Source organism: Arachis ipaensis, chromosome B05 (genome assembly GCF_000816755.2).
Source record: "Arachis ipaensis cultivar K30076 chromosome B05, Araip1.1, whole genome shotgun sequence".
NCBI classification, from domain to species: Eukaryota; Viridiplantae; Streptophyta; class Magnoliopsida; order Fabales; family Fabaceae; genus Arachis; species Arachis ipaensis.
This window is the reverse complement of record NC_029789.2, coordinates 26,149,859-26,159,777: the sequence shown is the minus strand read 5'-3', so window position 1 is coordinate 26,159,777 and position 9,919 is coordinate 26,149,859.

The window sequence follows — 9,919 nt, the reverse complement described above, 5'->3', positions numbered from 1 at the left end:
GTGTGGGGCTGAAATTGTACTGGGAGCACAAGCCCCATCACGCGTACGCGTCCCTGACGCGTGAGCGTCGTTTTCCCATCCAGGCCATCCACGCGTGCGCGTCCCGTACGCGCACGCGTCATCTGCAATTGTGGCACATGTGCATATTGAACAGAGAGTTGTGTGTGCGCGGGGCTTCCTTCGCACCATTTGCACAACCACTATCACAGGACGCGTACGCGTTGCCTGAAATTTGCGCGACCCATGTGTACGCGTGATGCACGCGTACGCATCGCATGCGACGCACAATTAAGCCACCTCAGCGCCTGATTTCAAATTACCCTCCCCCAATCCTAATTCTTTTCCAACCCTAATTATTTTTTCATATTTCTTTCTTTCTTCTTCTTTATTCTTTCTTACTTTCTACTACTTTCTTCCTCCCTTATTCATCTTCACCATAAGGTTTCTTTTCTTCTTCCCATCCACTCTTTCATTATTACATTAATTTATGTTTCTTTCTTTTCTATTTTTTCTTTTAAGTTTAAATTATCCATGGTTTCTTTTTCTTTCTTTTTCATGCATTCTTATGTTAGTATTGGAGCTTTCTTTGGGTATTACCCTACTATATTGAAGCTTGTGGATATTCTAAGAAGTGATTTGACAATTGATATTTTAATTTGGCTCTCACATACATTTGGATTATATTATTTTCATTCCTACTTTAACTTGCTCACCAAGTGTTTGTGAAAAAGCACCTATGGCATCTTGAACTCTATTTTGTTTCACTTTTTTCCTTAAATGCCTCTTTTTCACAACACTTACACTCCACATGTATTTGGGATTATCATTCACAATTGTCATCATCTACGTACTCTGTAAATTGGCACATTTAATTATTGATGCTTGAGTTATGCTTCTCATGCCTATTCCTTGCATGCTTTCACCTCTTGCATCTATTTAATTATGAATTGCCTTCTTTCTCTTAATTGTTGTCTTACCTACATGTTGTAGCTACCATGTATTTAAGCTATTATATTTTCTTTGGCATTCATTATCACTTGGAATTTCTTCCTTCCGGTTGTTTGGTTATCTATATTTAACAATCTTCCTCTTTCCTTCTTCCTTAGGCATGGGTACCAAGAAAGGAAAAGAGAAGGCCACTAACAAGACACCAGCAAGGAGAGGCACCAAGAGAACACTGGCTAAAGCACTATCATCTACTAGTGTTAAGCCACCAACAAAGTGGGTGAAGAGGATCATTCAGGTTGATGAAGCAGAGAAAGCCTTTCCTGCATGAGACTCCACACGGTTCAGTAACCGTTATTGCGAACATATGTTCCCCATCCTGGCCGAGAGGAACTACAACAATGAGCATCTACTCATTGTTCCAGCACACTTTATTGATTTTGTGGATCCCCGCATAGAGAGGAGACAGTGGGGATGTTTGAGATGGCAGCCGCGAGAGGCCAACTTATCATGGCTAGTTGAATTCTACTCCAACTTCTACTCGCCCACTCTGCAGACTGTCTACATTTGTCAACAGCAAGTCCCTGTCTCTGAGAATGCCATACAGAGAGCACTGGACCTTCCACCTAGTCCAGAGGGATGGGATGCATATCAAGAAGCATCTCATAAGCGCCAGATGTATCAGTTCAACTGGAATAGCATCCTTGGAGTTATAGCCCGACCTAGCAGCACCTGGATCTACGGGCAGCATCGTTCAAAACCCAAGAGCATCTCAGCTCAGTCACTCACCCTGGAGACTCGCGTATGGGCACAAATTATGTCCCACTATGTCTTTCCGAGCACTCACGAGTCGACCTTCACAGCCGACATGGCTGTTCTCATCTGGTGCATCCTGACAGAGCATCCCCTCAACCTGCCCCGACACATCCGGCAAGCAATGGGACATGTACAGATTGCGGGTAACCTACCGTTCCCTGCCTTGGTTTCAGATTTAGTCTCTGTAGCAGGTGTGTCATATCGGGCAGGAGACACGAAGGTCATGATCTCTAGAGCTGACCAGTATATCCCGAATGGGAAGTACATCAGGCCACCAGTTCTCTCTGTGAGCCGGCCTGCAGGTCCATCTTTGGATACTCCTCCTACTTCTACTCCACCATCATCCACACCACAAGCACCATCCATTCACCAGATGCTCCTTCTGATCCTCGAGAGGTTCGACCGGTAGGACCGGCGAATGGAGCAAATGAAGCGCCGTAACAAGCGCCGATACAACTACCTAAAGGACATCATAGTTGGTACACACCCACCTCCAGAACCGAAGGACACTCCGGACTCCCCTTCATCCACTAGCACAGGGAGCCATGGCGAACCAGACAGCGGAGGCGATACTTCCAGCCTTACCTTGCTCTTTACTGATGGCACGGAGGACCGTGCCAAGCCTTAAGTGTGGGGAAGTCAGTCCTTGACTTCTGGAGGTAACTTCTCTCTCTTAATACCAATATTTGACTTTTTCTTTTGTTAGGTAGGATAGATTGCATGATAATAATTGTTTGTATGTATGTTTTGCTTGGTTAAAGTAATGAGTTTCCCTTCAAGACTCTTTTTATAGCATTTCACTAATTTAAATTGAAAATTTTGTGTTAAACCTGTTTGAAGATTGTAATTTTGAACATGAATTATAGCTAAGAACACACAACCTGTGAGATTTGAGCTTAATTATATGGTTACACTATTTAACCATGAATTTTATTCTTGTGTGTTTTCTTCTCTATGATTGTAATCTATAATTTGTTCCATTCTATATGTCCATTGTTTAGTGTATTTACATGCATACATATGATTGAAGCCATCATTTGTTATTAGCTCACTTATCCCAAATAGCCTACCCTTTCAATCACCTTTGTTAGCCACCTTGAGTCTTTTAATCTCCATTTGTTCTATATTTTACCACATCACTAGTCTTAAATGGAAAAATAATTAACTACCTCAATTGAATCTTTGATTAGCTTAAGTTAGAGATTGTGTGTCAATTAAGTGTGAAAAACTGTGGGAACTTGGGTTGATGAAAGTGTACAGTGTTTCATTGACAAAATATTGAGAATTTGGGTGCCTACTCATGTGAGACCAGAAAAATTGAAATACCATGTGCATTGATATATTATGTTTATTTTTTACCTTAAAAAAATATTCAAATAAATATAAGTAAATGAATAAATAAGGGGACAAAATTACCCCAATGCTAAGTTTAATAAAAGATCAATGCATATGTGGTGAAATTAAAGAAAATTTGGTATATGAGTATGTGAAATATACAAAAGTGGGAATTTTGGGTAGCTAGGCATGAATTTAGAGTTACATAGAGTGTGTGTGTGTGTGTTAGGTGATAGCTTAGGTTAGTCAAAGATTCATATTATAGCTCACTTGGCCATACATATATCCTCACCCTTACCTTAGTCCCATTACAACCTTGAAAAGACCTCATGATGTTTGCATTGGTATACTAAATTTTTCTTGATTGGTTAGATAAAGAACAAAGTTTTAGAAAGCATGACTAGAGAAGAGTAGAGTGATTAACCCTAGACACTTGAGCGATTAGAGTGCATATACACTACCAATGAGGGTTCAATGCTTGATTTTATGTTCCCTGCTTTCATGAGCTATCTTCTTACAAGTTTACTTGCCTTTTATTATGTGATTTGAATTAGTGGAATCTAATTTATGTTTGTCTTAGGAGAACTTATTTACTTTTAACCAAGTAGACAGAATCATCTTGTCATATAGTTGCATTCATAGGTTGCATCTCATGAGTAGGGGTGTTCATGGTTCAGTTTTTTCATAAACTGAACTAAAACTGTACTAAACCATTTTAAATGGTTTAAAAACTGAACCAAACTACTTTGTCAAATAAGAAACTAGTTTTAAACCAGTTTACAATACAGTGCACCAGTTTAAACCAGTTCATAAAAATAAAACCAGTTTTAATTGAAAAAACCAATTTAAACTGGTTTATAGGCTAAAACTAGTTTTAACTTTTAACATATATAAAATTAGTTTTTTTTCATTTTCTCTCTCCCCCTCTCTCTCTTCTTCTCTCCCTCTTTTCTCCTTCTTTCTCTCTCTCCCACTCTCTCTCTCCTTCCCCTCTTCCTCTCTCTCTTCTTCTCTCCCTCTCTCCCTCCTCTCTCTCTTTTCCTTTTCTCTCCCTCTCTCTCTCTCTCCCTCTCTCTTTCTCACTTTCTCTCCTTCCCTCTCCTCTCTCTCTCTCACTCTCTCTTTCTTTCTGTCTCTCCCTTTCTCTCTTCCTCTCTCTCTCTCTTGCCCTCTTTCTCCCCTCCCTTCTCTCTCTTTCTCTCTCCTCCTTCTCTCTTTTTTCTATCTCTCATTCTCCTCTATTTTTTCTTTTTTTCTCTCTCCCTCCTTCTCTCTCTTATTTTGGAGAAAAAAGGGAGAGAAAGAGAGAGAGAAGAGAGATATAGAGTGAGAGAAGGTTGAGAGAGAAAGAGAAAAGAGAGAAAGAAAGGGAAGAAAGAGGAGAAAGAGAGAGAGGAGGCGAAGAAAGAGAGAGAAGAGGAGAGAGAAAGAAGGAAAGGGGGAGAGAGAAAAATATAAGAGAGAAAAAGAGAAAAGAGAAAAAGGAGAGAGAAAAAGGAAGAGAGAAGGAAGGGAGAGAGAGAGAGAGAGAAGGGGGAAGGGAGAGAGAGAGGGGGAGGGGGAGCGAGGGAGAGGGGAGGAAAAGGAAAGAGAGGGAGAGAGAGCGAGAGGAAAAAGAGAGAGAGAAAGGAAGGGAAGAAAGAGAAGAATGAGAGAGAGAGAGAGGAAGAAAGACGGGAGAGAGAGAGAGAGAGAAAGAAAAGGGGAGAGCGAGGAAAAGGAGGGGGGAGAGAGAGAGAGAGAGAGAGAGAGAGAGAAATGAAGAGAGATGGGAAGGGGAAAGAGAGAGAGGAGAGGGAGAAAGAGGAGGAGAGAGAGGAAGAGAGACGAGAAGGGAGAGGGAGGGAGAGAGTGTGTGAAAGGAGAGAGAAAGAAAGATGAAGAGAGATGAGAGGGGGAGAGAGAGAGAGGAAGAGAGACGGAGAGAGAGAGGAAGAGAGACGGAGAGGAAGAGAGAGAGAGAGAGAGGGGGGGAAAGAAAAGAGAGAAGGGGGGAGTGAAAGAGAGAGAGAGAGAGAGAAGGGGGAGAGAGAAAAGAGGGAGACAAAGAGGAGAGAGAGAGAGAGAGAGAGAGAGAGAGAAGGAAGAAAGGGGAAAGAGAGAGAGAAGGGGGAGAGGGGGGAGAAAGAGGAGAGAGAAGGGAGAGAGGGGGGAGAAAGAGGAGAGAGAGGAGAAGGGGAGAGAGAAAGTGAAGGGAGAGAGAGAAAAAGTATGTAAAAACTAACTTTAGAGTTTAAATAAAACCAGTTTTAATTTGGTTTAAAACTAAACTGAACCATAAAAACTGGTTTTTAATAAACTGGTTTTCATAAAAACTATGGTTTCAGTTCAGTTTTTTATTTAAAAAAACTGGTTTATTTAAAACAGTTTCAGTTCAGTTTCAATTCAGTTCAGTGAAACCAGTTTTTTTGCACACCCCTACTCATGAGTCTTACTTCCCCCATTCATTATTTTCATCTCCTTGAGCTTAGCATGAGGACATGCTAATGTTTAAGTGTGGGGAGATTGATAAACCACTATTTTATGGTTTATCTTGTGCTCAATTGAGTGGTTTTTATCAAGCCCTTGCACACTTATTCAAATAATTTGCATGATTTTACAATTCCTCCCTAATTTTGTTCTATAATTGAAAACTTGCTTCCTGAGCCTTTAAATTGTATGTTTTTTATTCCCCTTTATACCATTCGAATCTGTGATCTGTGCGTTAAGTGTTTTCAGGCTTTATAGGGCAGGAATGGCTTAGAGGATGGAGAGGAAGCTTGCAAAAATGGAAGGAGCACAAGAAATAAAGGAGATAACCAGTGAGGAGCGACACGCACGCATGGCTCACGCGTGCGCGTGAATCGGAGTCTGCACAGCGACGTGTGCGCATGCCTAACACGTACGCGTGATTGACGCATACGCATGACATGCGCTACCTACAGAAATCGTAGAAAATGCTGGGGGCAATTTTGGACTGAGTTTGGACCCAGTTTTCAGCCCAGAAACACAGACTAGAGCCAGGGGACAAGCAGAGACTCAAGACACATTCTCATTCGCATAGTTTTTAGTTTTAGATTAGAATCTTAGAGAAAAACACTCTCTCCTCTAGGTTTCCTTCACATTCATAGATTTCCAGTTCTTATGTTTTTTTTATGCTTTTTGCTTTTGATATTGAGAAGAGACACTACCTTCGTTGAAGTTTTACTATTCTAGTTTGCCTTCTTATTCCTTTACTCTTTTGATTACTTATTAACCCTATTCAGATACGTATGTTTATGATTTTGGGATTATTTAATGCAAAGAACTACTTTTACCTTTAATTAATTTCCAGTTATTATCTTATTCAGTTTATCATGTCTTCTTCTTATTCCTTTATGAAAATTACATTCATGTCAATGGAGTAGACTCCCAACTTGACTTGGGGTTAATTAAAAGGAGACCCTTGAGTTGGAATACTCAAGTATTAATTGTAATTGGAAGTTGTTGGCTAATTCTTTATTTACTAACGCTAATCCTTCCACAAGGAGAGGATTAGGACTTGTGAATAAGAGTTAGCTCAATCACTTGACTTTCCTTTATTTAGTAAGGGTTAACTAAGTGAAAACAACAACCACTTGCTATTACACTTGGGAGAATCCAACAAGGATAGAACTTCTAATTAATCATTTCCCCGGTCAAGGTTTTTAATTGATTATATAAATTCTCTTGCTAATTTTCATTGCCTTAAATTACAATCATTTATTTTTCTGTTCTCCAACTCTTAAAATTTCTCGAAAACCTCCTGATTAATAAAATAGCACTCTTTTGTCAAATCGTTGGGAGACGACCTGGGATTTCTACTCCCAGTAATTTCATTCTAGTTTTGTGACAACTCTTCTAAATTAATAAGTGGATTTTCGTCAATTAGGAACTGTACTCGCAACGTTATTCCTATATTAATTTCTTAATCGGCTAATTTTCGCCTCGTCACCTTTCCTGCCTACTGAACTATGGTACAAGAGACTTGGCCATAGCAATCTAGGAATTATCTAAAAAGTCATGTCCCAATGCAATATTCCTTTTTCCAAGTCTGATTTATCATACCAAGTTTGTGAATTTTGCACTATAGTCAAAATGCATCAGTTACCTTTTAAATACTCTAATTCTATTTATAATAATCCTCTAGAACTGGTCTATGTTGACATTTGGGGGCCAGCTCCTTTTATTTCAAAATCTGGTTTTAAATACTATATGTGTTTTCTTGATGCATGTACAAAATTCTCATGTATTTTTTTTTCTTGTCAACAACACAGGCTCTTGTTGCTCTTCAAAATTACAAAAAACTTATGGAAAACTAAACCAACATGAAACTAAAAAGTATTCAAAGTGATTATGGCATGGAATTTATGTTAAAATCTTTCACATCATTCCTACAAGAGCATGGTATTTCTCATCGTCTATCATGTCCCTACACTCACCAACAACAAGGGAGTGTAGAGAGAAAGCATAGACATATCACTAAGACTAGTTTATCTCTTCTGGGCTACTGCATCCATGCCCTTAGAATATTGGGATGCTGCCTTTACTACTGCATACTTTCTTATAAACAGATTACCTATAGCAAAACTAAATTTTCAAAGTCCTATGAAGCTCTTTTTCACAAACCACCAGATTATATGTCTCTAAGGATATTTGGATGTGCTTGTTATCCCTTGCTACGACCATACAATAAAAGAAAGTTCAATTTTAAATCTGAGATGTGTGTATGTTTTTGGGTTACGATTCGAACCATAAAGGTTATAAATGTCTTAATAAGGAAGGCACGATTTTTATCTCTAGAAATGTACTATTTGATTAACTTATTTTTCCATTTCAGGGATGGAAACCTTCACATTTTGCTGCACTATACTCACCTCCCTCTCCTAACAATGCAGCTGCTGGAGTCATCCCCTTGATTAGTCAACCTATTCAATCCGATTCTACTTTTGTTTCTAACATACAACCCTTCCCTTTATCTAATCCACACCTATCTCCCACAGTCAGTCCTCCAAACTCTCACACTAATACCTCAACTCCCACTCCCACAACCACCACTAACACTACATCAGGGAATGATGATATTTGTAGTTCATCCACCATTGATCTAACTACAGCAACCAATACTATCCCAATCTCTGGGATAGATATTCAACTCCCTCCTAGTATAGCTACTGCTACAACAACTCCATCTCTTTCTTCCAATATTCATCCAATGACTACTAGACTAAAATCTGGTGTTATAAAGCCAAAAAACCTGGTGGCTATTGCTAACTTCTCTGATTTAGTCAATCAAGTACCAAAAAATGCTAAACAGGCCCTCACTTGTCCTCATTGGAAGCAGGCTATGGACAACGAAATTGAGGCTCTAACTAAATGTGGGACATGGTCCCTAGTTGATCCTCCAGCCAATGCAAACATTGTTGGTTGCAAATGGGTATATGCCATTAAAAAGAGTGCAGAAGGTAAAATCCTCAGGTATAAGGCACGATTAGTTGCTAAAGGTTTTCACCAAGTGGAGGAAATTGATTTTGAAGAAATTTTCAGCCCTGTGGTGAGGCCAGTGTCAATACGAATCATAATCACTATTGCACTCACCCATAATTGGTGTTTAAGAAAGTTTGATTTTGATAATGCATTCTTAAATGGGACATTATCAGAAAATATCTATATGCAACATCCAGTTGGATACAATGAGAGGCAGCCAATGAAAGTTTGCAAACTGCACAAGGCCATCTATAGTCTCAAGCAAACCCCATGGGCTTGGTATAATACTCTTGCTTCTACCTTAAAAAATCTTGGCTTTCGAAATACAACATCTGATGTGGCATTGTTTATAAGAAAAACAAATTCTGATGTCACTTACATGCTGATATATGTGGATGATATCATTGTCACAGGGTCAAACTCTATTGAAATAGACAACTTAATCAAGCAATTGAACTGTATTTTTTCTTTGAAGGATCTTGGTTTATTTTACTTCTTTTTAGGCCTTGAAGCTTATTATTTATTTGACCAGAAATTGTTGCTCAGTTAAACAAAATATGCAAAAGACTTGCTAAATCGTGCAGGAATACATAATTCAAATCCTATGCCTACACCTATGATGACATCTTTAAAGATGAGCAAAAGTGACTGAGATCCTTATGAAGAACCTAAGCAATACAGATTCATTGTAGGAGCCTTATAGTATCTCACAATTACAAGACCAAATTTAGCATTCGCTGTAAACAAAGTTTCTCAATTTATGCACTCACCAACTATTCAACATTGGAAGGCAGTCAAGAGGATACTTAGATATCTACAAGGTACACTTCATGAAAGTTTAATTTTTTTCCAAATGCATTGACTATCGTATTCTATCTTTTGCAGATTCAGATTGGGCTTCAGACTTAGATGATCGGAGGTCAACTACATACTAGCTATTGTATCTAGCTTGGCACAAATTTAATAACTTGGAAGAGTGGCAAACAGTCCAAGATTAGCAAGTCTACAACTGAAGCAGAATATAGAATGATAGCCTCAGCTCGAATTGAGATCATGAGCATCCAACAGCTATTGGAAGAACTAGGAGTCCCACAACCAATATCTCCAACAATTTATTGTGACAATCATAGCACATGTTTACTTACTGCCAATCCTGTACTGCACAGCAGATGCAAGCATTTGGAGATGGATTTACATTTTATCAGAGACCTGGTTAATTGTAAATAACTCTTTGTGGTTCTTATCCCTGCTCTTGACCAAGTGGCAGACTTGTTAACAAAACCCCTCTCAATCACCCTCTTCACTAGATTTAAGAGAAAACTTAAGATAGGAACTCATT